Genomic DNA, 26,007 nt, shown 5'->3' with positions numbered 1-26,007 from the left:
AACTCATAAGCAATCTCAGCTGCTGCCCACTGCAGAGGAGACATGAGCCTGTCCAAGTTACAAGGGCTTAAAAAACACCTCAGGCTTTCTACAGACCCATCTTAAAGTATAAGACCAAGCCTCCACAAGTTCAAGGTGATCAACCAGTTATTTAACTATGCTCATCAAAAGAAGATAAAGAGAATTTAGAGATATATCGCCAAGAATGTCCACTCTACAATTAAAATTTTCTAGACATGAAAAGCAGCAGGGAAGTGTGACCTACTGTCAAGGATGGAAAAAGACCAATAAATGGAAAAAAAACAATGAAATAATTCAAAGGAAGAAATTAACAAGCAAAGACTTTAAAGAAGCTACTATAAATTTGTTCAAGGACTTAATGGGAAACATGGTCACAATGGGGAATCTCAGCAGATAAATGGAAATAGTTAAAAAATGAAGTACTAGAACTGAAGAGTATGTTATTTCAAAGTGGTCTTAGAGATATCTGCAGCACCACCATGTTCACCGCAATATTACTCACAATAGCCAAGACATGGAAACAACCTAAATATCCATCAATGGATGAATGAATAAACAAGATATGATGTACATATTCAAGAGAATATTAGCCACGATATAGAAGGAGATACTGTCATTTGCAACAACATGGATGAACCTTGAGGACGTTATGCGAAGTGAAATAAATCAGAGAAAGATAAATGCTGTATGATCTCACTTATATGTGGAATCTAAAAAGTTGAACTCATATAAACAGAGAGTGGACAAGGGCTGAGGTGGGGTGGGGGGGAATGGGGAGATTTTTGTTAAAGAGCATAAACTTTCAGTTATAAGATAAATTAAGTTCTGGGACTCTAGTGTACAGCATGGTAACTATAGTTAACAATACCGTATTGTGTACTTAAAAGCTGCTAAGAGAGTAAATCTTAAATATTCTCACCACATACACAGTAATGTTAACTGTGTGAGATGACAGGTGTTAACACACCTTATTGCAGTAATCATTTAACAGTACATACATGTATCAAATCATCACACTATACACCTTAAACTTATACAATGTTGCTTATCAATTATATCTCAATGAAACTGGAAACTAAGTAAATAAATAAATGGGGGGGTGGGGAATGGGCTTGACAGCATATTAGAAGCAAAATAAAAAAGAATCAGTGACCTTGAAGACAAATCAGTAGAAATTATTCAATCTGAAGAACTGAGGGCAAAAGATTGAGAAAAAAAATTAAAAATAACAAACTCACAGAGCTATGTTACATTTTTAAGCAAAAGAACAAGAATCTCAGAAGGAGAAGAGAGACTGGAGCAGAAAAAGTATTTTAAAAAATGGCTAAAAATTGGTGAAAAAACCAATCTGCAAATCCAATGAGCTCAACTCTAAGCAGAATAACAAAAAAAAAAAAAAAAGAAAAAAAGAACACATCAAATTGTTGAAAATTAAAGACACAAAGGAGACCAGAGACAATTAAGAAGAACCTTTAAGTCAACCAGAATCTATGTCCAACAAAAATATTCTTGAAAAATAAGAGTAAGCGTGTATTATATATATATATATATATATATATATATATATATATACGCTTACTCTTTATCTGTGTGTGTGTGTGTGTGTGTGTGTGTGTGTGTACACATACACACGTAAGCTGAAGACTTTAATCACTAGACCTGGACATCACGCAACGTTAAAGGAAATTCAAGCTGAAGGGAAATGACATCAGGCGAAACTTAGATCTACACAAATAAAGAAAATCCAAAACAACTATGTAGTTATATACAAAACACTCTCTTGTTTCTCTCCTTAAATTCTTTAAAAGGCAACTGAATATTTAAAGCAAAAACAGCATTGTGTTGAAGCAAAAATTAACACACCAATAGCAAAAAGGTTAAATGTAATTATGCTTTTTAAGGTTCTTTCATTTTACATCAGGTGGCATAATGTTAATGCTAAATGAACTGTAAAAGTTAATCATGAATACTGTAATCCCTAGAGCAGCCACTTATACAAAGCAGTACAGTTTAAAAAGCCCATTAAAGATCTAAAATATTTTTCAAAATTTGACTGACATAAAAGAAGGCAATAAGAGAAGGAAGAGAGGAGACAAACTGACAAAACACAGAGCAAAATGGGAGAATTAAACTTATCCGTATAAATAACATTAAATGTAAAGTTAACAAATCCTCCACTCAGACACAGAGTTTATTAGATATGTTTACTATTAAAAGAAGGGAGGGAGGAAGGAAGGGAAGGAGAGAAGGAAACCCATTAAATACATGCTGTCTAGAAGAGACACACTTTAAAAACAAAGACACAATCACATTAAACATATAATAAAAAATTATACAACATAAATATAAATAGTAAACATAAGGGAACTGGTATAAGTAAACTAAAGTCAGAAAAAATTTACTTCAGTAAGAGAATTTTCAAAGGTAAAAAGGTCAACTCATCCAGAAGGCATAACAATCCTAAATGAGAGTGCATCTAATATCAGAGCTTGAGGGGAAAACTACATGGAGGAAATACATGAAGCAAAAGCTGAAAAAGTTACAGGAAGAAACGAACAAATGCACAGGTGTATTTGGAAACTTTAATACCCCTCTCTCAGCAACTGAAATGGATAAAAAGCAATCCACAGGCATATAAAACAGGGGTCAGCAAACTGCAGGACCTCTGCCCATCTTTCTAAATGAAGTTTTATTATAATACTGCCATGCCCATTCATTTACATATTGCCATGGCTGCTTTTTGCACTACAAGGGCAAAGTAGTTAAAACAGAAACAGTATAATTCACAGAACCTGAACTACTGTCTATACAGCCCTTTGCAGGACATTTTCTGACCTCAGATATAGGCGATTTAAAGAACACTACTAACCAACTTAATTGTATGAGACTACATACCACACCACACAATATGTCTCACATTTCAAAAGACAGAAATCTTACAGAGTATATTCTGTGACTATAACAGAATTACATAAAAAAATCAATTTCAATAAGCTATCCAGGAAAACCCAAAATATTTGAAAATTAAGCAACACACTTCTAAAAAAATCCATGAGTCAAAGAAGAAATCACAAAGGACATTAGAAAATATTTTGAACTGAAAACGAAAATACAACATATAAAAATGTGGGGGAAATTATAAATTTAAGTGTTTATATTTAAAAACAAAGTCTTAAATTTAAATATCTAAATTCCCTAATTAAATACCTAAATTTCCAGCTTAAGAAGCCAGGGAATAAAAAGAACAAATTAAACCAACTGAAAATAAGAGTGAAGGAAATTATCAAGATAAGCATAAAAGTCAATTAAATTACTGAAACCAAAAGCTGTGGAAAGAAAATTGCTAAACCTGTAGCAAGAATGACCAAGGAAAGAAGAGTGTAAAGAGGGGTCACTACAGATCCTACAGACATAAAAAGGATCACAAGGGAAAATGTCTTTCTGCCAAAAGGCTTGATAACTTAAATGAGACAGATATACTGCTTGGGGGGAAAAAGACAAAACAGAAAATCCATGTAACCATATATTTACCAAAGAAACAAAACCTGTTACCAAAAATCTTCCCACACGCACAAAAAAACCTCCATGCCTAGATGGTTACCAAACATTAAAGAAATTATATCAATCATATACAAACTATTTCTGAAAACAGAAGAGGAAACATTTCCTAGTTTCAGAAGGCTAGTCTAACCATGCTATTAGAAGGCATTACAAGAAATGGCAATCATAGACCAATATTCCCCTTGAACACAGACACTTAAATCCTCAACAAAATATTAGCTGACCAAATTCAGAAACAGATAAAAGGACAATACATCATGACCAAATGAGATTAACCCAAGAATGCAAAATTGGTTTAACTTTCAAAAATCAATAAATATAATACACAATAACAGAATAAAGCATAAAAGCCATAGTCATCTCAATAAATACAAAAGGGGAGGGGACATCTGACAAAATTCAACACCCATCCATAATTTAAAAATTAAAATCTCGCTAAACTGGGAATAGAAGGGAACACGCTCCATCTGATTTCTTTTAATCTACAAAACAATCAGTGCTGACATTCTACTTAACGTTAAAAGACAATGTTTTCCCCTTAAGATGTGGAATAAAACCAGAATGTCCATTCCCACCATCTCTTCAACATTAAATTGAAAATGCTAGACAGTGCAATAAAGTAACACAAAGAAATAAAAAGCTTACAAAGATGGGAGAAAAAAGAATAAAACCGTCACTCACAGATATGATTTTTTTTTGTAGAGAAAATCCTAAATCTACAAAAAAACTACTGGAACTAAATGAATTTCAGGAAGGTCAAAGAATACACACACAATTTTTAAGACAACTACTGTGTCTGGATATATTATCAGAAAAAAATTAAAAAATAAAATTTAGTAAATAGCATCAAAAAGAAAAATCTTTAGGAATAAATTTAACTGCAAGATCTCTAGGAAGAACATTAAAATGTTACTTTACATTGTATGTACATATGTTAATATGTTAACAAAATCATATTACATAATTGACATAGTAACATAACATTAATATGGAAAAACCTATTTCATTGAGCTGACGTAAAGATCTTGCATAGAGACGTAGATATGTAAATATAAATTTGTTTATAGTACATATCAAAAAAAAGATGACCTAAATAAAAGGAGAGGTAAACAACTGTACTAATAATCTACTGCTGTGTAATAAACTACTCCAAAACTTCAGCAGTTGAAAATAACATTTATTTTCTCACACAGTTTCTAAGGGTCAGGAATCCAGGAGCAGCTTAGCTGGTGGGTCTGGCTCAAGGGTCTCTCATGAGGTTGCAAATTGTAGTTAGGTCTACACTCAAGTGAAGGCCAGAGGATCTGCTTCCAAGTTCACTCAAGGCTACTAGCAGAAGGCCTCAATTCTTTGTCATGTGGACGTCAGGAGACAATATTCCATTGGTCTCTTGCATTTCTGCACATCTTGCAGCTGAGGATCTCACTGCCCTTTGTTCCAGACTAACTTCCCAAAGGTGTTTATAAAGTGAACTGATGTGGAAGATACTGCCTCCTCCAGAGCAAAGAACAGGTATGCCTACTGCCCATTAAAAAATACCCAGGTTCCCTACGTCCGGAATTCCTCTCTCGTAACGCAAGTACTGCATGTGCAGTTGTCATCTGACCCTCTTCACAGCAAGTGTGACTTGGAGCTTGAGGAACTGGTGCAAAAATGCTGACAGTACCCCGGCTACTACTATAGCTGTGACAGTAACCTGTCTTTTGACGCAGACCCAAGAGTCGCATGTCTTCCATCAGCATCCATGAAACTGCAGCAGGCTAACTTGTTAGCTTGCAAGCAGGGTAAAATCTCAGCTCCTTCACAGGCGTGACAATGGGCCTCTCTACAACGTGGCAGCTGTGTTCTCCTAGAGTGACTGATGAGAGAGAGAAAGAGACTAATACACAAGCCACTGTGCCTTTTATAACCTAATTTCAGAAGTGACTTCAACTATATTATATTGGTTACACAGACAAACCCTAATATAATGTGCAAGGTGACTACAAAAGGATACAAATACAGCGAGGCAGAGATCAATGGGAACCATGTTAAAGGCTGACTACCAAATTCAATATTGTTATGTCAGTTCTCCCTAAATGTTTTATAGAGCAACACAATCCCAATCAAAATCCCAAAAGGTTCTTTTTTTTTTTAATAGAAATTGACAAACTGATTTTAAAGCTTATATGGAAACACAAAGGAACTAGACTGGCCAAACAATATTAGAGGTTCACACTATTTGATTCCAACACTTAAGGTAATAGAGACAGTATGATACTAGCATAGGAGAAACAATTAGATCAAAGAAACAAGAGAGTCCAGAAACAGGTCCATACATATGTGTTCAAACGTTCCGGGACAGGGCTTCCCTGGTGGAGCAGTGGTTGAGAATCTGCCTGCCAATGCAGGGGACACGGGTTCGAGCCCTGGTCTGGGAAGAACCCACATGCCGCGGAGCAACTAAACCCGTGAGCCACAACTACTGAGCCTGCGCGTCTGGAGCTTGTGCTCCGCAACGAGAGGCCGCAACAGTGAGAGGCCCACGCACCGCGATGAAGAGTGGCCGCCGCTCGCCGCAACTAGAGAAAGCCCACACACAGAAACGAAGACCCAACACAGCCATAAATAAATAAATAAATACATGCATACATACATACATACATTAAAAAAAAAAAATTCCTGGACAAAAACACAAAGGCAGTTCAGTGCAGGAAAGAAAACAAAATTTTTCAAACAATGGTGTTGGGATTAGATAAATGCATTTGTAAAAATGAACCTTAATACCTATGAAACTTGTAAAAGAAAACAAGAGAAATTATTTTCAAGACTTGGGAGTAGGCAAAATCTTCTTAAAACTCAAATCTATTAAAGAAAACAAATGATTAATTAAACTTCGTCAAAATTAAAAACTTTAGCTTATCGAAATACACTGTTAAGGAAAACAAAAACTTACAAACTGGAAGAAAATACTCTCAATACACTGATGTGACAAAAAACATATCCAGACTATATTAAGAATTCTTACACATCACTAATAAAACGATAACCAATTTTTTTTAATGTGCAAAAAACAGGGATATTCCACAAAAGAAAATACACTAATTAGTGACAATTGTCAATAACCATATGAAACATCATCAGGTCGCAAGGAAATCCAAAATAACACAAGATACCATTTCATGTCCACTAAATAGCTAAAATTTAAAAAATGATTATCCAAATGCTGGCAAGGATGTAGAACAACTAGAACACAGAGTCACAGTGAGAGTATGTAAGAGAAAACTGAAAAACTACACAGCCGTTTTTTATATAGTAAAACACACATCTGCCTGTGAACCAGCAATTCCAACCCTAGGCATTTACTCAAGAGAAATGAAAACACATGTTTGCAAGAAGATCCCTGCAGGCCTTAGTTTTAACAATAAGAAACTGGAAACAACTCAAGTATCCATCAACAGAAGAAAAGATAAACTCTGGTATATTCATCTAACAAAATACTACTCAGCAATAAAAAGAAGAACTCTGACACATCCAACCTCATAGATGCATCTGGAAATATATGTTAAGCAAAAGAAGCTAGATGCAAAAAAGCACATACTGTATGAAGACCAAACAAAATAATCTACATTGTTAGAAATCACAGTGCTTAGGAGAGAGGAGAACGGAATGGAAAGGGCAACCACTAAACTTTCTGGGGTGATGAGAATGTTCTTTATCATCTTTTGGTTATCAGTTACACAGGTATAACTGTCACAACTAAAAGTGAACAGCTAAAATCTGTACATTTTATTGTATTTAATTTACATCTCAATATAAATAAATAAAAACAAATTTTAAAAATAAACTTGAGCTCATAGTATTAATTTTCCATTTTTTCTTTGTCCTGGGTTGTCCACATATATACTTAGTGTATATATATATACACATTTATGGGTTATTGGTAATTGTTACTCGTCTACTATGTGCCAAACATGATGCTAGCTTCCAAGATAACTGTTAAGTCCATGCCTCAAGAGGATAACAATCTAAAGCAAGGAAATACCCAATAACAATACACAATGTAAGGGTTTCCATTATAAAGATATACACAGGGGGGACTTCCCTGGTGGCGCAGTGGTTAAGAATCCGCCTGCGAATGCAGGGGACACAGGTTCGAGCCCTGGTCCAGGAAGATCCCACATGCTGCGGAGCAACTAAGCCCTCGAGCCACAACTACTGAACCTGTGCTCTAGAGCCCTCGAGCCACAATTACTGAGCCCGCGCGCCTAGAGCCCGTGCTCTGCAACAAAGAGAAGCCACCACAGTGAGAAGCCCGTGCACCCCAATGAAGACCCAACACAGTCAAAAATAAAAATTAATTTAAAAAAAAAAGATATACACAGGGACTTGTGAGAAGGAGAAAAGGGCACCATACACTGCCTGAAAGAAGAGTTAGGTAACAGAAAAGGCTTTTCGTTAGGTGAAGGATGAAAAGCAGGACTTTGGACATGCAGACAAGCAGGAATGGATCATTATAAGCAGAAAAATACCACGTGCAAAGACACAGAGGCAAAGGGTCTAACACAACAGGGAGCTAGGAGCAGTTCAGTGTTTTTGCAGTTTGGAGAACCTATGGATAAAAAGGAAATGCAAGGAAGGTAGGTAGGTACCATTCTAATGTTAAGGCATTTGCATTATAGAGGCAGTGAAAAGCCACTGAACAGCTTTAAGCAAGGGAACGACACATACAAATCTGCAACTAGAAGTATCACTCTGCTAACACTGTGAGAGAAAGCCTAAAAGAAAGTGAAAAATGAAAGCAGAGCTACCTGTAAGAAGGTACCTGCAACAAGCAAGTCATGTTTCCTTTTAGTAAACCAACCACTGCACATGGACTGAAGAGAAATTCAAGAACCCTCAAAATGGACAGAAAAATGAGTAAAGATTAAGATCAGACTGTTTACAGAAAAAAAAAAAAAAAGAATGATCAAAATGGCCCAAACATATGAAAGGACACTCATCTTCACTCATAGAGAAATGTAATGACATAAATCACAGCAAGATCCTTTTTGACCCACCTCTTAGAGAAATGGAAATAAAAATAAACAAATGGGACCTAATGAAACTTAAAAGCTTCTGCACAGCCAAGGAAACAATAAACAAGACAAAAAGACAACCCTCAGAATGGGAGAAAATATTTGCAAATGAAGCAACTGACAAAGGACTAATCTCCAAAATTTACAAGCAGCTCATGCAGCTCAATGTCAAAAAACAAAAACACAATCCAAAAATGGGCAGAAGACCTAAAAAAACATTTCTCCAAAGAAGATTTACAAACAGGCAACAAACACATGAAAGAACGCTCAGCATCACTAATCATTAGAGAAATGCAAATCAAAACTACGAGGTATCACCTCACACCAGTCAGAATGACCATCATCAAAAAAATCTACAAACAATAAATGCTGGAGAGGGTGTGGAGAAACGGGAACCCTCTTGCACTGTTGGTGGGAATGTAAATTGATACAGCCACTATGGAGAGCAGTATGGAGGTTCCTTAAAAAACTAAAAATAGAACTACAATATGACCCAGCAATCCCACTTCTGGGCATGTACCCTAAGAAAACCATAATTCAAAAAGAGACATGTACCACAATGTTCATTGCAGCTCTATTTACAATACCCAGAACATGGAAGAAACCTAAGTGTCCATCAACAGATGAATGGATAAAGAAGATGTGGCACATATATACAATGGAATATTACTCAGCCATAAAAAGAAACGAAACTGAGTTATTTGTAGTGAAGTGGATGGACCTAGAGTCTGTCACACAGACTGAAGTAAGTCAGAAAGAGGAAAAACAAATACCGTATGCTAAAATATATATATGGAATCTAAAAAAAAAAAAAGATTCTGAAGAACCTAGGGACAGGACAGGAATAATGACGCAGATGTAGAGAATGGACTTGAGGACACGGGGAGGGGGAAGGGTAAACTGGGACGAAGTGAGAGAGTGGCACTGACATATATACACAACCAAATGTAAAACAGCTAGCTAGTGGGAAGCAGTCGCATAGCACAGGGAGATCAGCTCAGTGCTCTGTGACCACCTAGAGGGGTGGGATAGGGAGGGTGGGACGGAGACACAAGAGGGAGGGGATATGGGGATATATGTATACGTATAACTGATTCACTTTGCTAAACAGCAGAAACTAACACACCATTGTAAAGCAATTATACTCCAATAAAGACTTAAAAAAAAAAGAGAAATGTAAATTAAAACTACACTGAGGTACTATTTTTCACCTATCATAGTGGGAAAAATCCAAAAAGTGTCATTGTATGCTGTGGTGGCAAGGCTATAGGAAAACAAGTACTCTCGTGCGTACATTACCGTACCACCCTCATGAAGGACAACAGAACAATATCCATCAAAATTATATCCTACAACCCTCATGAAGGACAACTTAACAGTATCTATCAAAATTGTATCCGCTTTATTCTTTGACCCAACAATCCCACTTCCAGGAAGTTAATCTACAGACACACCTGCATGTGTACAAAATGATATATGTACAAGGTTGTTCATGCAGTATTTTTATAATAGCAAGAACTGGAAACAATTTAACTGTCCATCAGCGGGCTAGTTAAATTACGGTCCATAAATGACCCGTCTGCAGCTGTTGAGAAAGAGAGCACGCGTACTAGCAGTTTATACACTGATACAGAAAGATCTCCGGGGCACACTGTTACGTGACACCAACAAATAAATAAAAGGCAAAGCAGTTGAAGTTCCCAACATCAGTGCAAAGCATGTGTTGGGCTGAGGGGAGGCATGGGGTGGGATACATATACTTGTACAGCGTTGTGTTTTTTAAATCCCCAGAAGGATATATAAGAAACCCAGTAATACTAGTAAACTATTGTAGGAGTCTGGGAACTATACAGGTGAGGAAGGGTATGGAAAAGAGACTTTTTTTCTCTTTTTGGTTTTTTACTTTTGAAGTATTACTGTGCAGATAGTGTTAAAAAAAAAAAAAAAAAAAAAACAACTTTGAACTACTGTACCAGAATCAACAGGATTTGGTAACTCATTTGATTTGAGAAGTAAAGGAGACAGAGAGATCAAGATGACACCCAAGTTGCTGACTTGATTCAACTTAAAAACATTCAACTTTAAAAAAAAATGTGTATTAACCAATGCAGATGTTAAAGGATAAAGGACGGCAGCTCAGTTCTGGACATGTACTGCAAGTGTCGTGTCTGACGGCACATGAGAAAAAGATGACAGGAAACTGAGAAGACACGTTAGGGACGTGGCTGCTAGCAGAAGCCCTGGAGAAAAATAAAGGAAAACATTTTATACGAGCCTAATTTACCTAGGAATTATTTATTCTGTAAACCCAATTAACCCAGAGAATAAAATTAAAAAGGCAACTAACTCAAAGTGACAGCATAAGGCCAATAATCACACCCTTTTCTCACAGGCACCAGGCTCTCACTAAAAGCTTATTTATTTCTTACATTTAGATAACTTCCCAAGTTCTCAACAGATGAGAAACATCAAAAAAGGGTGCGGGTGAGAATTCCCCAGCTGTCCAGTGGTTAGTTTAGGACTTGGTGCTTTCACTGCCAAGGGCCCGGGCTGGATCCCTGGTCCAGGAACTAAGGTCCCTCAAGCCTCGAGGTGTGCCAAAAAGTAAATAAATATTTTTTTTAAAAAAAAGCGTGCAGGTGTAGCTACCAGAGGCAACCATTTGGCAGCAGCATGAGGCAGCAAAAAAAAAAAAAAAAAAAAAAAGACGGGAATACCACCAATACCTCAAAAAAGCACAGCATTCTTCAAGTGCTCTTCACAGAGCCAGAGTACCATATTTTATCATCTAAGACTTGGCCAAAATGGTCCCTCCTTTAAGAAGTCTTTCATGGTTCCTGCACTCTTAACCTAAGTAATTAATCTCCCTTTAACAAATTTCCAATTTCAAATATGTTGTTTACACCTTCCCGAAAGCACTTTATTCTGCCTCGTTTTATAATTATTTTACAATTATAACTGGTATAACTGGTATTTTGTGATACCAGTCTCCTTCTTCCCACTTGAATATAGATCTCTTAAATAAAGGTGTATCTTTCATCTTTGTATCTCTGAGCACAATTTCCTTACATAGTATAGCATGTAAATATCCATTCAACAAAAATCCACCTTTGCCTTCTCTAAATGTTGTGAATGGACCTGCCACAAATAGAGTCTCCCTGCCCCAAGTTATAATAGTTTTCTATTAAGTACTTACATACTTGTCACCAAGGGAAGCATTTGGCCTGGCTTATATCAAAAACTAATTTAAGGGGTGACTGGAAGTGACCACTAATGGGTTTAGGGTTTCTTTTATAAGAGACAAAAATATTCTAAGAGCAGATTGTGGAGATGGTTGCACACACCTGCGAATGTACTAGAAGTTGATGAACTGCACAGTTTCAATAGGTGAACTGTATGGAATGTGAATTATATCTCAATAAAGCTGATTTTAAAAATGAGATCCCTGCTATTATTCCCCACTTCACAGATTTAAGAAACTGAGGCTTGGCAATCAGGTATTTATCCATGGTGACACAACTAGCTAGTGATGGAGGCAGGATAAAAACCCAAGCAGTCTTGACTCTATGTCTATATGCTTGGGCTTCCCTGGTGGCGCAGTGGTTGAGAGTCTGCCTGCCGATGCAGGGGACATGGGTTCAAGCCCTGGTCTGGGAAGATCCCACATGCTGCAGAGCAACTGGGCCCATGAGCCACAACTACTGAGCCTGCGCGTCTGGAGCTTGTGCTCCGCAACAAGAGAGGCCGCGACAGTGAGAGGCCCGCGCACCACGCTGAAGAGTGGCCCTCGATTGCCACAACTAGAGAAAGCCCTCGCACAGAAACGAAGACCCAACACAGCAAAAATAAATCAATTAATATGTCTATATGCTTAACTGCCACGCTCTTCTGCTTTCCTCAGCAAAGGACTTCACTTATCAAGCATCATATTAAATGCCTAAATATGTTGCTATTGCCGTTCAAGTCTTCAATGCTAGTGACCTTCCAAACTCCAGGTAAGACTGCAAAGCCTTGACCTAATTATGTTACACCATGAAGGTAGAGGAGAAGGAAAGCAAAACGCTGAAAAGAAAGGGACCAAAGAGACAGAGGAGGGGGAAAAAAGTACTCAAGATCTATATTTCAAAGCTTTCCATTCTGAGCATAAGACTACATGAAACATTACTACTGCTTGACTGCTATCATCAAAGTTGGTGGGCAGGCCTAATTCACCTGAGCTGGGGGCTTCCTGGACTAGGTCTGCTGAATCCAGGGTTTCTTGGCAAAAGAGACATTTTAGGCCAGATAATTTGTTGTTGTGGAGGGCTGCCCTACACATTGTAGGATGTTTAGCAGCATCCCTGCCTCTACTCACTAGATACCAGTAGCACCACTCTTCCCGCCCCCCTCGCCCCGCCCCCAGTTGTGACAACCAAAATGTCTCCAGGCATTGCCAAAGGTCCTTGGGCGAGGAGCTGGGGAAGGAAGGGGTGTTCAAAATCACCCCCATTTGAGAGCCACTGGCCTAGACTAAAGGTAAAGTTGAAAAAGGGCCAGCCATTTGATATTAACTCGTGTATATAATAACTGGAGACAAACAAAAACTTTCTTTTAACCAGCTTTACTGAGACATCTTTGACACATAAAAATGTAGATATTTAAGGTATACAGCTTGTCTTTTGATATATGTATGCATTGTGAAAAGATCACCACAATCAAGCTAATTAACACGTCTCTACATACTTACCATTTGGGAGGGGTTGGGATAGGGAGTAACAGACAAGAGCCTTTTAAACCAATTGCCTCCCAAGCCTACTAAGAAAAAAAACTTATTTCATTAAAAAAAAAAATGTGAAGCTGGGGTGGGGGCAGCATGTAGGGATTAAATAGGAACAAAGCTCATGTAGTCACGCCAACTTCTGCACAGGTCAGCATATAAGGCCCTGACACTAGCAGAATATCAACTATAAAGAGGGACTACTAAAGATCAGAAAATAGATCTAAAGAATGTTAGAAATGAGAACTGCTCCCTTTGGTTTGAAGAAAAATCAGTTTCCCTTATAATAAAAACTAAGTGGCCCTCATCTCTGGAAGAACTGAAATATCAAAGTCAACGTTGCCATCCCACCAGGGAAGAGGAGCAAGTCAAATGAGAGTAGAAATAAAAATGAAATGACAGCTGGGGCACAAGGGGGGAGTGGTGAGACAGGACAAGCAGACAGTAGGAGATAGAGCTTACCCTATATGAAACTACTTGCCCTGACTCTCAAATCTCCCTTCCTGCCTTTACATAATCTTCCGTTAAGACCAAGTTAAGGGCTTTCAATACTTAACCTCTGGTTATTGTTCAAAGTCCAGCACTGCAGCCTCTCCATGCGGAGCACTGCTCCCCCTCAAGGTGCCACGGGCTCTGAAACCTTATTTCTCTCTAAAAGTTCCATCTCCCTCAAACCATTTTAGATGGGGGGAGGGGTGCACAGACAACCTAACCTACTCAATCTAAAGTGTGTGCTGCAAGTAACCTCTGCCCAATAAGCATACAGAACTGTCTTCCCCACCTCATAATCAACAAAATGCAAACCCAAAACAAGATACAAAACTTCACATATCAAATCAGCAAAAGGCATAAAGTTTTATAAAGCCCAATGCTGGCGAACATGTAACAGTCATAGTCATATACTGTCGGTTTGTGTAAGTAGTTACAACCTACATACCACTCAAAAGGAGTCAGAATAAATTGTGGTGACACATGCATATAATACTCTAATCATTGTTTAAATGATGTTGATCTATATCTGCCATTATGAGAAGAGCTACATGACATCAACTACAGAAAAAAGTAAATTTCAGAAAAAAGTAAACAATATAGCTTTTAATAACAACAAAAAAAAGCAGTAAGTATAATACTATTTGCATAAATTTTCTGAAAAGTAAATTTTCTGAAAACTGTTAACAGTGGATTACCTTTTAGGGGGAAGAGATAAAGTAGCTTTTATTTTTATTTTCTGTACCACAAGAATTTCCTTATCATATACATGTATAACTTTTAACTTAAAATATACGATTCTTTAAAGTACTCTGTTCCCGCCAACCTTAACAACTACTCTCACTACCAACTCTCCATACACACCCCAACCCCCATCCCCAAATGTGAAGGCTAACTGAAATTGCCTGACGGAATTTCAACTATTTAGGGATGCATTTTGTAAATACACTTGGATATATATCTGGGACTTTTCTTTAAAAATCTCTTCCCTTACTTCTCTAAAACCACCTCTGAGATGAAAGGGAAAAAGAATCCCTACACTGCCCAGGGAACCACAAACTCTTGTTTCCTTTTGGGCCCCCTAACCATTCTCTCCAAGAGAAAGACAATGCTTGTGGTCATAATGTCCCCTCCTTCGCTCTCCCACATAAAGAGCAACCTCAACTGTCACTGAAGAGGGAGGAAGGCCTGGCCCTTGTAGAATCACTTAACAGCAGGGATCCTACTCTGGTTTTTCTCACCTCTCATCACCTTGGTGTAAGTGGCAAACCACCACTCGAAACTTCTATAGGGTAGAGTCTCAGTCCTGTTTATTACATCATCCATGGTACAGTATATATATGAAGCTTAGTATTTGTTCATTTTAACTGAATCAGGTCAGAGCAATCTCTGTCAAAGGGAAGCAAGTTAGTGGAGTACTTCTAGATCATGGTTCTTTAAAGATGCCTCAAATTAGCTTCCTGCTTATCAGTCTTTCCTCCACTCCCCTTAGCTGACTTGTAAGTTTTACACAGCTAAACCAAGTATTTCTAATTACTGCTTATTACTGATGTCTAATCATTAGAGCACAATAACTATCATGGATATTTTTAAACATCTCAGAGTAATGGCTTTAAGATTTACTTTAAACAACTAAATTTAACTAATGTGAGTTTAATCTTCACGATTTTCTCACTGAGCACGATCACCCCTATCAACTGAAACAATTACAGCAAACTTATCCTTAATTCTGAACTAATTAGTGAGAAAGAGTTATAAAACCTTTTTCAAGTATTGGGGAAAATGGTTATAATCAGGTGGTTCATGACAGTATAGTGTGAGGAAGAGCTGACCTCTACACTCCAAGGAAGCACAATTTTGAACCATTTGGCAACTTCTTAAATAAGCTTAAAAAGTAAATATGTTCTCAGAGAAATTACTGGGTTTATTGTTAGACTAAGTATTTTGGGAATTTTTAACATTTCCAAAAAGGAATACCCAAACCAAATACAATTTTCTCCAAACACCTACTGTAACTGGAAGCAAACGACTTGTGTAGCAAATTGAGTTTATAAGTAAAAAAAATAATAATAATAATAACACACTCATGCACACATGCATCTTATAACAAAATAAAGTTCAACACTAACTTCCAAATTACTCTGGCTTACAAGTTTAACAAAGAATAAATAAATGCCTTAAGTATTATTACACAATGAAAGATCAAGCAACTCCAGGAGACAGAGACATGCAAGAGGGTTATCTTCTGAGACAATTTAAGTGGACCGAATCCTGGATAGAAATTATTAAAACCAGACTCTGAAACAGATGGTTAACCTCGAAACTTTATTTCTTGGTTGAATGAAAAAAAAAGGGGGGGGGGAGGAGAAAGAGAATAACGTGCTACCTGGCAATAATTTTAAATATTGCTTAAGTCCTGAATAAAACAGTACAGACCACGTGGATACTTCTAAGCCTCCAGGAGATCTAAGGGCTGCCTCAATTCCACCACAAGAATATGGCTGTGACTTTGAATAAATCAATCAAGTTACAATCTGAACCTAATTTCTCATGCATATAATGAGTGAGTTGGAGATCATCTAAGTTTCCTTATAGCTCTCTAACACTAACAAAGGAAATACAAATTTATTCTTTTCTAACATAGATTATATACAGTACTTGTCATCCGAGCGAAATCACAGTGAGCTCTCCTGTTAGTTCTAGGCACACATGATCAAAAAAAGTAGCACTGGAAGGCACAGGACAATCCTAATCTCCAAGAGGGAGAAGCAGAAAGAACACAATCTCCCAAAATATTCCCCTCTACACAAAGTTTTGGGTACCATTCAGTCTTCACCAGGGTAAGCCCTGTCTAGTACAGCGTATCACTTTATTTTAGGCTTAACAAATTATTGACAGAGCCTGGTCCTCAAAACATGACTCTCTGTATCCGTTAAAGTTGCAAACCATTTTAAAATAAATTTAAAAATTAAAACTTTTATCCAACAGCCAACTCAGTGGAACTACTTGTCAAATATGCTTAGTACAAAACATTCCACGACAACAAGGATCACTATCTTCACCACATTATCTCCTCTAATTCTTGGGAAAAGTGAGGAAAAAGGCATAACCAGACAAGAATGAAAGTGACAGGAAGAGTGCAAAAGCTACTGTAAAAAAAACAAAGTTAATACAAGGAGAATCAACCTCAACAAAAAAGGAGAAAATAAGAAAGGGCACAAAAGTTCTTTAAGAAAAAATAAAGGCCAATACAAACACTACCTTGTCATTTAAAATACTCACACATTCAAGTAAAACCCAGAGTATAATTTTTTAAACCATCAAAAAAGCACACACAAGAAATTACTATTTCAGTAATCAAAGAATATCTAACGTGCATCTTTTCTATATACATTCGTACATTTATTTTGAAAGAATAATGTTCTCATTTAAGGTTTTTTTTGAAAGAATAATGTTCTCACTTAATATTTTTTTTTACAGTTAAGGTTTTCAAAATAAATCTACCTTTCTATAAGAAGTTCCATGTTGAAACTGTCACCTATATATTCATCACTATAAATTTTAATTAGGTTTTCTGCTATCACCAGACGATAACAGATTAATCGTTCCACAAACTGACCTGCACACACCACAGGAATGCTCATCTTATTGTCTAAAACTGCTAACATCTCCGACATATGTACTGCATAAATAAGTGTCCTTTCTAGCCCATATTTTGCTTAATACCATTTTTGTGCTTTTAACTATTTTACTTGACTACTGCTTACGTAAGTATAAAAAATGCTCTATCTTGTAACTTCATCTACATGTGGTGAGAACAATGATTATACTGCCATTCAAGTTTTAAATAATTATGACTTACTTACAGCTTGCCTCATATATAAACACACTTGAATTTTTAGAAGTTATTAGGAAGACAGGAGAAGACCTCCAAAACTCACTCAAGACCGTAGACCAACCTTCGAAAGTAAAGGCTACATCCACTGTCTCCCAAACGGTTTAACAAACAGGGTTGGGTAGGGTCGTTCAGGACAGTACTGCCCATCCATCATTTCATAACAGAAGTGTGAGAAGAGCGTTCAAAGCACGTCCTTCAAAATCAAATAAAGGGTTCCCTTTCGGGGGTTGGTTAGGATGCCTAAACATGTGTCAAGTAGGCAGGGACCTGCTCTTTCAAACCCTACCCCGAGTTTACACGGGCCGCGAAGGAACGCAGGAACAGGCAACTCTGAAGCCGACGAGGTGCAGCGTTTCAGGGTTCCGACTCATTCCCTCGAATAACTGTACCGCGGCTTAGCGTAGCTTTAACGTATATACCAAAAGGCAACAGCAGCAAGAAACCACAAACAAGCGTTTCCTCTCGACCAGAAACTTTTCAGGTGTCACTAAGATAAGAGACTGCAAAAATGTCAACTGTACAGCTGCACACCGTTTGCATGGTCGCTCCGACTCCGAGGCTTCCGAAAGGAAAGCTAGAACTCAGTGGTGGCCCGGGAGAAGCCACTCCAGCCCGTGCTGGACTCTTCCTCAACTAGGTCCTCGGGTGCTTCCAAGCACCAGCTCCAAGAGGCGCGGTAGGCGCGCTTTATCTCCCGCGACTGGCAAGTAACAGGATAAAAATGTCACTCGGTCGGCCCGTTGTCGTCGCCCGGAGCGGAGGCTGCGCGGCGCGGGCGACCCAGCGGCGGGGGCGAGGGCGCCGAGGCCCGCACACCGCCCCGAGGTCAGCCCCGACCCGCGCTCCCCGCCCCTCGCCCGGAAAGGGGAAAACCCGCCCGCGGGAGGATTCAACAGGAGCGCCGCGCCGCCCGCCTGCCGCCCGGGAAACAGCCGCCGGGCGGCGGGGCGCGGGGGGAGGGGCGGCGGGGCGCGGGCGGCGGGGCGGCGGGCAGCCGGCGCGGACCCCCGGCCGCGCGCAAGGTCACCGCCCGCCGCCCGCCGCCCTCGACGCCGCGGGCGCCCCAGCCCTGCCAGGGCGGCAAGTTTAATTTCCAGAGACTGCGGCTGAGCCCGCGGCGTGGAGGGAGCGCGCCGGCCGCGGGGCCCTCCCCACCCCCACCGCAGAACCCGGCCCACGCCCCCGGCCCGCACCCTACTCCTCCCGGCCCCGCCACCGCCAGGCAGCCAGCGGCTGCAGCCCCCGATGCCGGGAGGCGAGTCTCGGCTGGCAGGCGGGCGGCGCTTGAGCCCCGCCACAGACTCAGCCGCGGTGGCGGGCGCTGAAAAATGGAGCGCGGCGACCAGAGGGAAGAGACATTTTCTTCCCGTTAACTGAATTGCTTCCTACCTCCGGGTGGCCGACTCGCTACTCCTCTCACTCCGCTGCTCTCCGGGATCCGCCGCCGCCGCCGCATCCAATCGCCTCCTCCCCCCCTCCCCTTCCGCAGCCAGCCCGGCCGTTCCTCCTCCTCTCCGCTTCAAAATGGCGCCAAGCGCTATTCGGCGGCTGCTCCAATCGAACCGCCGCAGACAGCACCCGGGGGCAGGCAGAGCGCCGCGTGGGTGCGCAGCGCCCCCTGCCGACCGGACAGCTGCGCGCGCGCGCCCGCCGGCACCTCCGCCCGACTCCCTTCCGCCCCGCCCCGTGCGCGCGCGCGTGCCCGCCTCCGCTCCGCCCCGCCCCGCCCGTCGCGCGCGCACGCAGCCACACGGGCACGCAGCCACACGGGCACGCCGCCGCTGTAGCCGCGGTGGCGGCGAGACCGGCAGCTGTCAATGGTTTTTCGCTTCCTTGACTTTTGCCGAAAACCACATAAATTGTTATATATCTCTAGCCTTACGGATAAAAGTTGGGAATTTTTTTAAAACAGTGAAATTGAGTACTAATGTTGTGCGAAGTAAATAAAATTGGTGTTTACTTTGCTCCTTACTTGGGAACTCTGACCTAGTCACCTCAAAATGCCATAAAATAGCTTTTTTCTGCACTGTGTGTGTAATGTCTTTACTTAATCCCACAGCTTTCCCGTTTTCAGGTATTGTTTAGGTAGCGGGTTGGGGGACGTAGTAATTCCATCTGTAACAAAGCATTCCATTCATTCGTTTTATCACAGTTGTCCTTATCGGAGGAGAAACAATCTAAAGACCACAAGGACGCTTTCCAGAAGGTGGGTTTCTAACCCTCTTCACCTCCAGGAGGTGCCACTCCTCCCTGCTGCAGCTGTGAGGGAATATGTTAAAAGTTGATCTGGCGATTACTATTAGGATGGAGAGAGGCAAAAATCTTTAAGGCCTCAGTGAAGTATAGCTGCTAACAAAAGAAGCTATGCTTCATGCAACAGCAAATGGATTTACAGAAACTAGTAATCTAAACCTTCATTTAAAGCAACAGTTTAGGAAAACTGGAACCTGAAGTTGTTAATAAAAGAAAAATAAATTTCTGTGTTTAGGGCTTTAAAAAAACAACCAAATGTGGGGGCAGGGTGTACATGGGAAATCTCTGTACCTTCCTCTCAATTTTGCTGTAAACATAAAGCTGACCTAATAAAAGTAAAGTGCGAAAAATAACCAAGTTGTAATTCATCAGGAGCAGTATGTGGTACCCATCAGCCCACACTTCTACTGGCTTTACACTAACAAAGGATTATTTTCCTTTCCGCAGAGAGAGGCAGATGAAAGAGACAGGAATGAGAAAGGCACTGGGATTTCCAAACAGGGAGAACAGCAAGAAGGGAAAGGATGCCACAAAGGGAAATTAGGGTAAGGGTTCTGAGATGACCTTTGCCTACAACACAGCTCAATGCCAGAGCCAGCAAATGTAAGCCAAGGCATTTTCCTGCTGGCTTTCTTTCTTTTTAAACATTGTTTTAGAGGTCTCATCTGGTTAAGCATATTTAGTTCCTTAAAGAGTTCTTGGACCATCTTCTTACCTACCTAATAACTAATGGTACTCCCGATCTTCTATGCAGACACTAGATTGAAATTCTTAAATTTTTTTATTCTGAAGAACTCTCTGGGATCTTTGGGGATATGTGTGTATGTGTGTTATCGAAGATCATTTGGGTAAATATACAGACTTGTTAAAGTTTTCTTGGTTTCCTTGGAGTTATAACAAATAGCATAGGTCACCCTTGTAATTGAGGTTCTGAACTGCTGGCTGAGAATTCCTGAATGCACTGGGCAGAACAGCCAAAGCAAAGACTGTTCACTCTTATCCATGGTCAGCACTCAGCAGTGTGTGCAGTCCATGGGCCTGATCTTGGTTAACAGGAGGAAATTGCATTTAGTTACACTGTAAATCCACACTGTCCAAAAGAAATATGATGGGAAACAGGTATGCAACATAAAATCTTCCAATTTTAAAAAGTGAAAAGAAACCAGTGAAATTAATTTTAATAACATGTTATTAAACAGTATATCCAAAATATTGTCATTTGCACATATCAATATAAAATTTTATTAATTAGATAATTTACATTCTTTTGTTCATCTTGTGAATGTTACACTTAAAGCACATTTCAATTCCCATTAGTTATGTTTCAAGTGCTCAATAAGTACATGTGGCTAGGGGCTTCCTATGGCGAACAGCACAGCCAGTAGACTCTGGAATCAAAATGCTATTTTTTAACAACTTATAATAAATATCCAACATTGTTTCATAGTGTCTTCTTGGCAACTGTTGAAGTTTGTTAAGAATTATGCCAGTACCAGTTGAAGTGCATGTATTTAAATATATATGAAAAGAAATTAGGACAATTTGAGACCCCTGGGACAACATCAAGTGCACTAATACTCTCATTATATGGGTCCCAGAAGGAGAAGAGAAAAGAGAAAGGGCCTGAGAATATATTTGAAGACATAATAGCTGAAAAATTCCCTAACCTGTGAAAGGAAACAGTCACCCAAGTCCAGGAAGCACAGAGTCCCATACAGAATTAACCCAAGGAGGAACACACCAAAACATATTGTAATTAAAATGACAAAAATCAAATATATATGTATATACATATACTCATACAGTATTTTATATATATATAGTATAGTATATATATTGTTATTTTATGCTCATGTTTTTATTTTCATATAGAACAATGACTTATTCTAAATTTCATATTTATATCAAGTATATCATTGGCTCAGATATGTAAGAAAGCAAATGAGAACTGATTTAAAGAGCATTATGGGGACTTCCCTGGTGGTCCAGTGGTTGAGATTCCACACTCCCAATCTGTGTTCGATCCCTGGTCAGGGAACTAGATCCCACATGCGTGCCGCAACTAAGAGTTTGCACACCGCAACTTGAAGCCTGCATGTCGCAACTAAGGATCCCACATGCTGCAACTAAGGATCCCGCACGCCGCAGCTAGGACCTGGTGCAGCCAAATAAATAAATATTTATAAATAAATAAATAAATAAAGAGCATTATGATTAGCCATTAGAATGAGCCATAATTCTCAGCAAGCAGTTTAACTTAATACCAGAAGCATACTTATAGTAAAACATGAGCTCCTTTAAACACAGTTTCATCTAGAATAAAATTTCTTTATATGGTGTTAGAAGTCATGAGTAATAGAACAATCTGGCCAGATGACTGAATGGAATAAAAGTGAGGACTCTCTCCCTAACAGCCTACTTACATTTTGATTTTAATGAACTGTCTGGTATCCAGGGCAGATCCTGCTACTGTTGATTAGGTAGATCTGAGGCTATGCAGCAGCCTACCCCTACTTATTCAACAAGACTCGTTTATTTAACTTAACCACTTTAATTTACTTCTCATTACTCCATACTTCCCCACTTCCCACAACCATGCTGCTTTGGCCCATGACTTCCTATGCCTGTAGACTTAACCTTCATCTTAATTTTCTTTTCCTCTCCATAGTCTTACTGCCTATTTACAACTGTAGAAAATGTTTGCCTCACTATTTTTAAAAAGGGAAAAAAAGGAAACACTCTATATTCTTTTTTTTTTTTTTTTTTTTTGTACAGGCTCCGGACGCACAGGCTCAGCTGCCATGGCTCACAGGCCCAGCCGCTCTGCGGCATGTGGGATCTGCCCAGACCGGGGCATGAACCTGTGTCCCCTGCATCAGCAGGCGGACTCTCAACCACTGCGCCACCAGGGAAGCCCCACTCTACATTCTTTTCCAAAGATTTCAAACTTCTCCCCAAGCAGGGTATGGATACTATATTAATTCCATATGTATATGCATATTTTAAAAGTCTGCTATTTGTAAGTTCATATCACATCTATCCATTGAAGAGGGGAGATTTCCTTTATATAGGATCAAACTAGGTGTGATTTCTTATACAAAATATACCTAAGAGTCCTTTAATTACTTGATAGTTGCTTTTTAAATTTTATTATCTGTTTGCTTATATATATATTATTGCATTAGAGCTGGTTAGGAAAGGGTGTCAGAAAGCTGCCATGAAAAGATTTTGAGAATTTTAGGGTTCATAGAGCATAGAAATGATCACCTCTTTCAATTCATTTTACATTAAAAAACTGAGACAAATAGCTAAGTGATTTGTCCAGTGATCCATAGTCAGGGGAAATTTTTTAGTGAATCTCATCATCTTCCAATTAATTTAGAAAGTATGTAATTTTAAAATCGTATTTCATCTTACAATCATGTTTGAATCTCTTTTTAAATTAAGTCCCATGTAAATCACAAACAAATATGATAAATTTGTAGAAATACTAATTGACTTATGAGGAGACAAGAAAAATGGATCAGCTCGAGGCTATGTGATGACCTAGAGGAGTGGGATAGGGAGGGTGGGAGGGAAGCTCAAGAGGGAGGGGACATGGGGATATATGTATACATACAGCTGATTCACTTTGTTGTACAGCAGAAACTAACACAACATTGTAAAGCAATTATACTCCAATAAAGATATTTTTTAAAAAGTATAGTGCATGGTTGCTTCAATATGTTCTCTCAAACTTGTTATACATATAAATATATAAAATATATATATATAAATATCACAATATATATATATTTTTTAGACTTTACTTTTTTATCGTGGTAAAAAAAATCATAAAATTTACCATTCTAACATTTTTAGGTGCCCAGTTCAGTAGTATTAAGCCTATTTACATTGTTGTGAAACAGACCTCCAGAATTTCTTCATCTTGCAAAACTGAGACTCTATACCCATTAAGCAACAACTCCTCTTCTCCCCAACCCGTGGTAACTCCCATTCTACTTTCAGCTTCTATGAATCTGACTACTTTAGACACCTCATATAAGTGGGATCCTACAGTACTTGTCTTTTCATGAATGACTTATTTCACTCAGCATAATGACAGATTTTACTTTTTAAGAGTTCCAAAGCTAGATGACTGAGAGATTTTTAAACAAAATATAATACCTACTGTTACCATAAAAAGAGAAATTCATGTTTAGGAAAGCATTTATCATCAATTCAACTACAGGAAATAATAAAGCGATATGGAAACAAGAGCAGTTTCACTTCAAAATAATGAGAATGACATAGGAGAGTTTAGACTGCAGCTCTGAATATGAGTGCAAAAGTATATGAATTCCTACAATATGATATATTTCATACATATCAATATTCAACCACTAATCAATGTTTTTATTTTACACAATCAACAAAATCAGCATGCCAATGTAAGATAGCCAAAAACACCAAACCGATTTTTCAATGTAATGTTTCTGTTCTAGGCAAACAGTCTATTTTTGTGTATGGGGTAATAGCCTACTCTGTATCCAACCAAATGTGTATCAGGTGAATTAATGTGACTGCAGATACTTCTCTTCATAGATATATAAGAAGCATCCTTTGTTTTAATAGAGGAATTCTATTTCTTGTCCTGGCTACAGTAAAAACAAATACAGTAATATTTGAAAATTAACTTTATTCAGCAGCCAGCAGATGGAGCTGTTGAAAAATATTGCCGTTACTAAAAAAAAAAAAAAAAAAAAAAAAAAAAAAATTAATTTACTGAAATAAAACCAGTTTAGGTATATCGTTTTTTTTTAATGTGCAAATAATGTGTTTACTGTAGAGAAATCTGGAAATACAGTTAAGATTAAAAGGGAAAAGAAACCATTTATAATCATGCCACCAGAGAAAATTACCTTTAATGCTTTAGTATATATCAGTCGAGAATATATTCTATTCATATATTTACACTTATATATTATAAAAATGTAATTTTATATGTATTTTAATATACATTAAATATATATTTATAATGTTTTATAATCTGCTTTCTCTCCTTGAAAACATCAGATGTATTTGCTTATATAGAAATCTCCACAAGCCTCTTAGATAGCCTCATCCACCAGAGGGCAGACAGCAGAAGCAACAAGAACTACAATCCTGCAGCCTGTGGAACAAAAACCACATTCACAGAAAGACAGACAAGATGAAAAGGCAGAGGGCTATGTACCAGATGAAGGAACAGGATAAAACCACAGAAAAACAACTAAATGAAGTGGAGATAGGCAACCTTCCAGAAAAAGAATTCAGAATAATGATAGTGAAGATGATCCAGGACCTTGGAAAAAGAATGGAGACAAAGATCGAGAAGATGCAAGAAATGTTTAACAAAGACCTAGAAGAATTAAAGAACAAACAAACAGAGATGACCAATACAATAACTGAAATGAAAACTACACAAAAGGAATCAATAGCAGAATAACTGACGCAGAAGAACAGATAAGTGACCTGGAAGACAGAATGGTGGAATTCACTGTTGCAGAACAGAATAAAGAAAAAAGAATGAAAAGAAATGAAGACAGCCTAAGAGACCACTGGGACAACATTAAACACAACAACATTCGCATTATAGGGGTCCCAGAAGGAGAACAGAGAGAGAAAGGCCCAGAGAAAATATTTGAAGAGATTATAGTCAAAAACTTCCCTAACATGGGAAAGGAAATAGCCACCCAAGTCCAGGAAGCACAGCGAGTCTCAAACAGGATAAACCCAATGAGAAACACGCCAAGACACATAGTAATCAAATTGGCAAAAATTAAAGACAAAGAAAAATTATTGAAAGCAGCAAGGGAAAAATGACAAATAACATAGAAGGGAACTCCCATATGGTTAACAGCTGATTTCTCAGCAGAAACTCTACAAGCCAGAAGGGAGTGGCATGATATACTTAAACTGATGAAAGGGAAGAACCAATAACCAAGATTACT

General features: G+C 38.7%; 1 protein-coding gene across 6 annotated transcripts in view; it reads right to left on the bottom strand.

The window, feature by feature from the left end:
• PDS5B (PDS5 cohesin associated factor B) overlaps positions 1-19,251 on the bottom strand; it is a 197,083-nt gene extending 177,832 nt beyond the window's left edge. For 5 of the 6 annotated variants that reach the window (XM_082602513.1, XM_082602515.1, XM_082602518.1 and 2 more), the window contains exon 1: positions 19,172-19,251. The gene's annotated coding sequence lies outside the window, so the exon portion shown is untranslated. Of the gene's footprint in view, positions 1-18,313; positions 18,658-19,171 lie in introns of those variants that run through there. The other variant, XM_082602514.1, reaches the window with a different exon arrangement.
• Positions 19,252-26,007: the final 6,756 nt, after the last annotated feature.

Source organism: Mesoplodon mirus (genome assembly GCF_964341445.2).
Source record: "Mesoplodon mirus genome assembly, chromosome: 17".
In the NCBI taxonomy this organism is placed as follows: domain Eukaryota; kingdom Metazoa; phylum Chordata; class Mammalia; order Artiodactyla; family Ziphiidae; genus Mesoplodon; species Mesoplodon mirus.
Note: the sequence above shows the minus strand (reverse complement) of the source record. Positions and strands in the feature narration are given on the sequence as shown.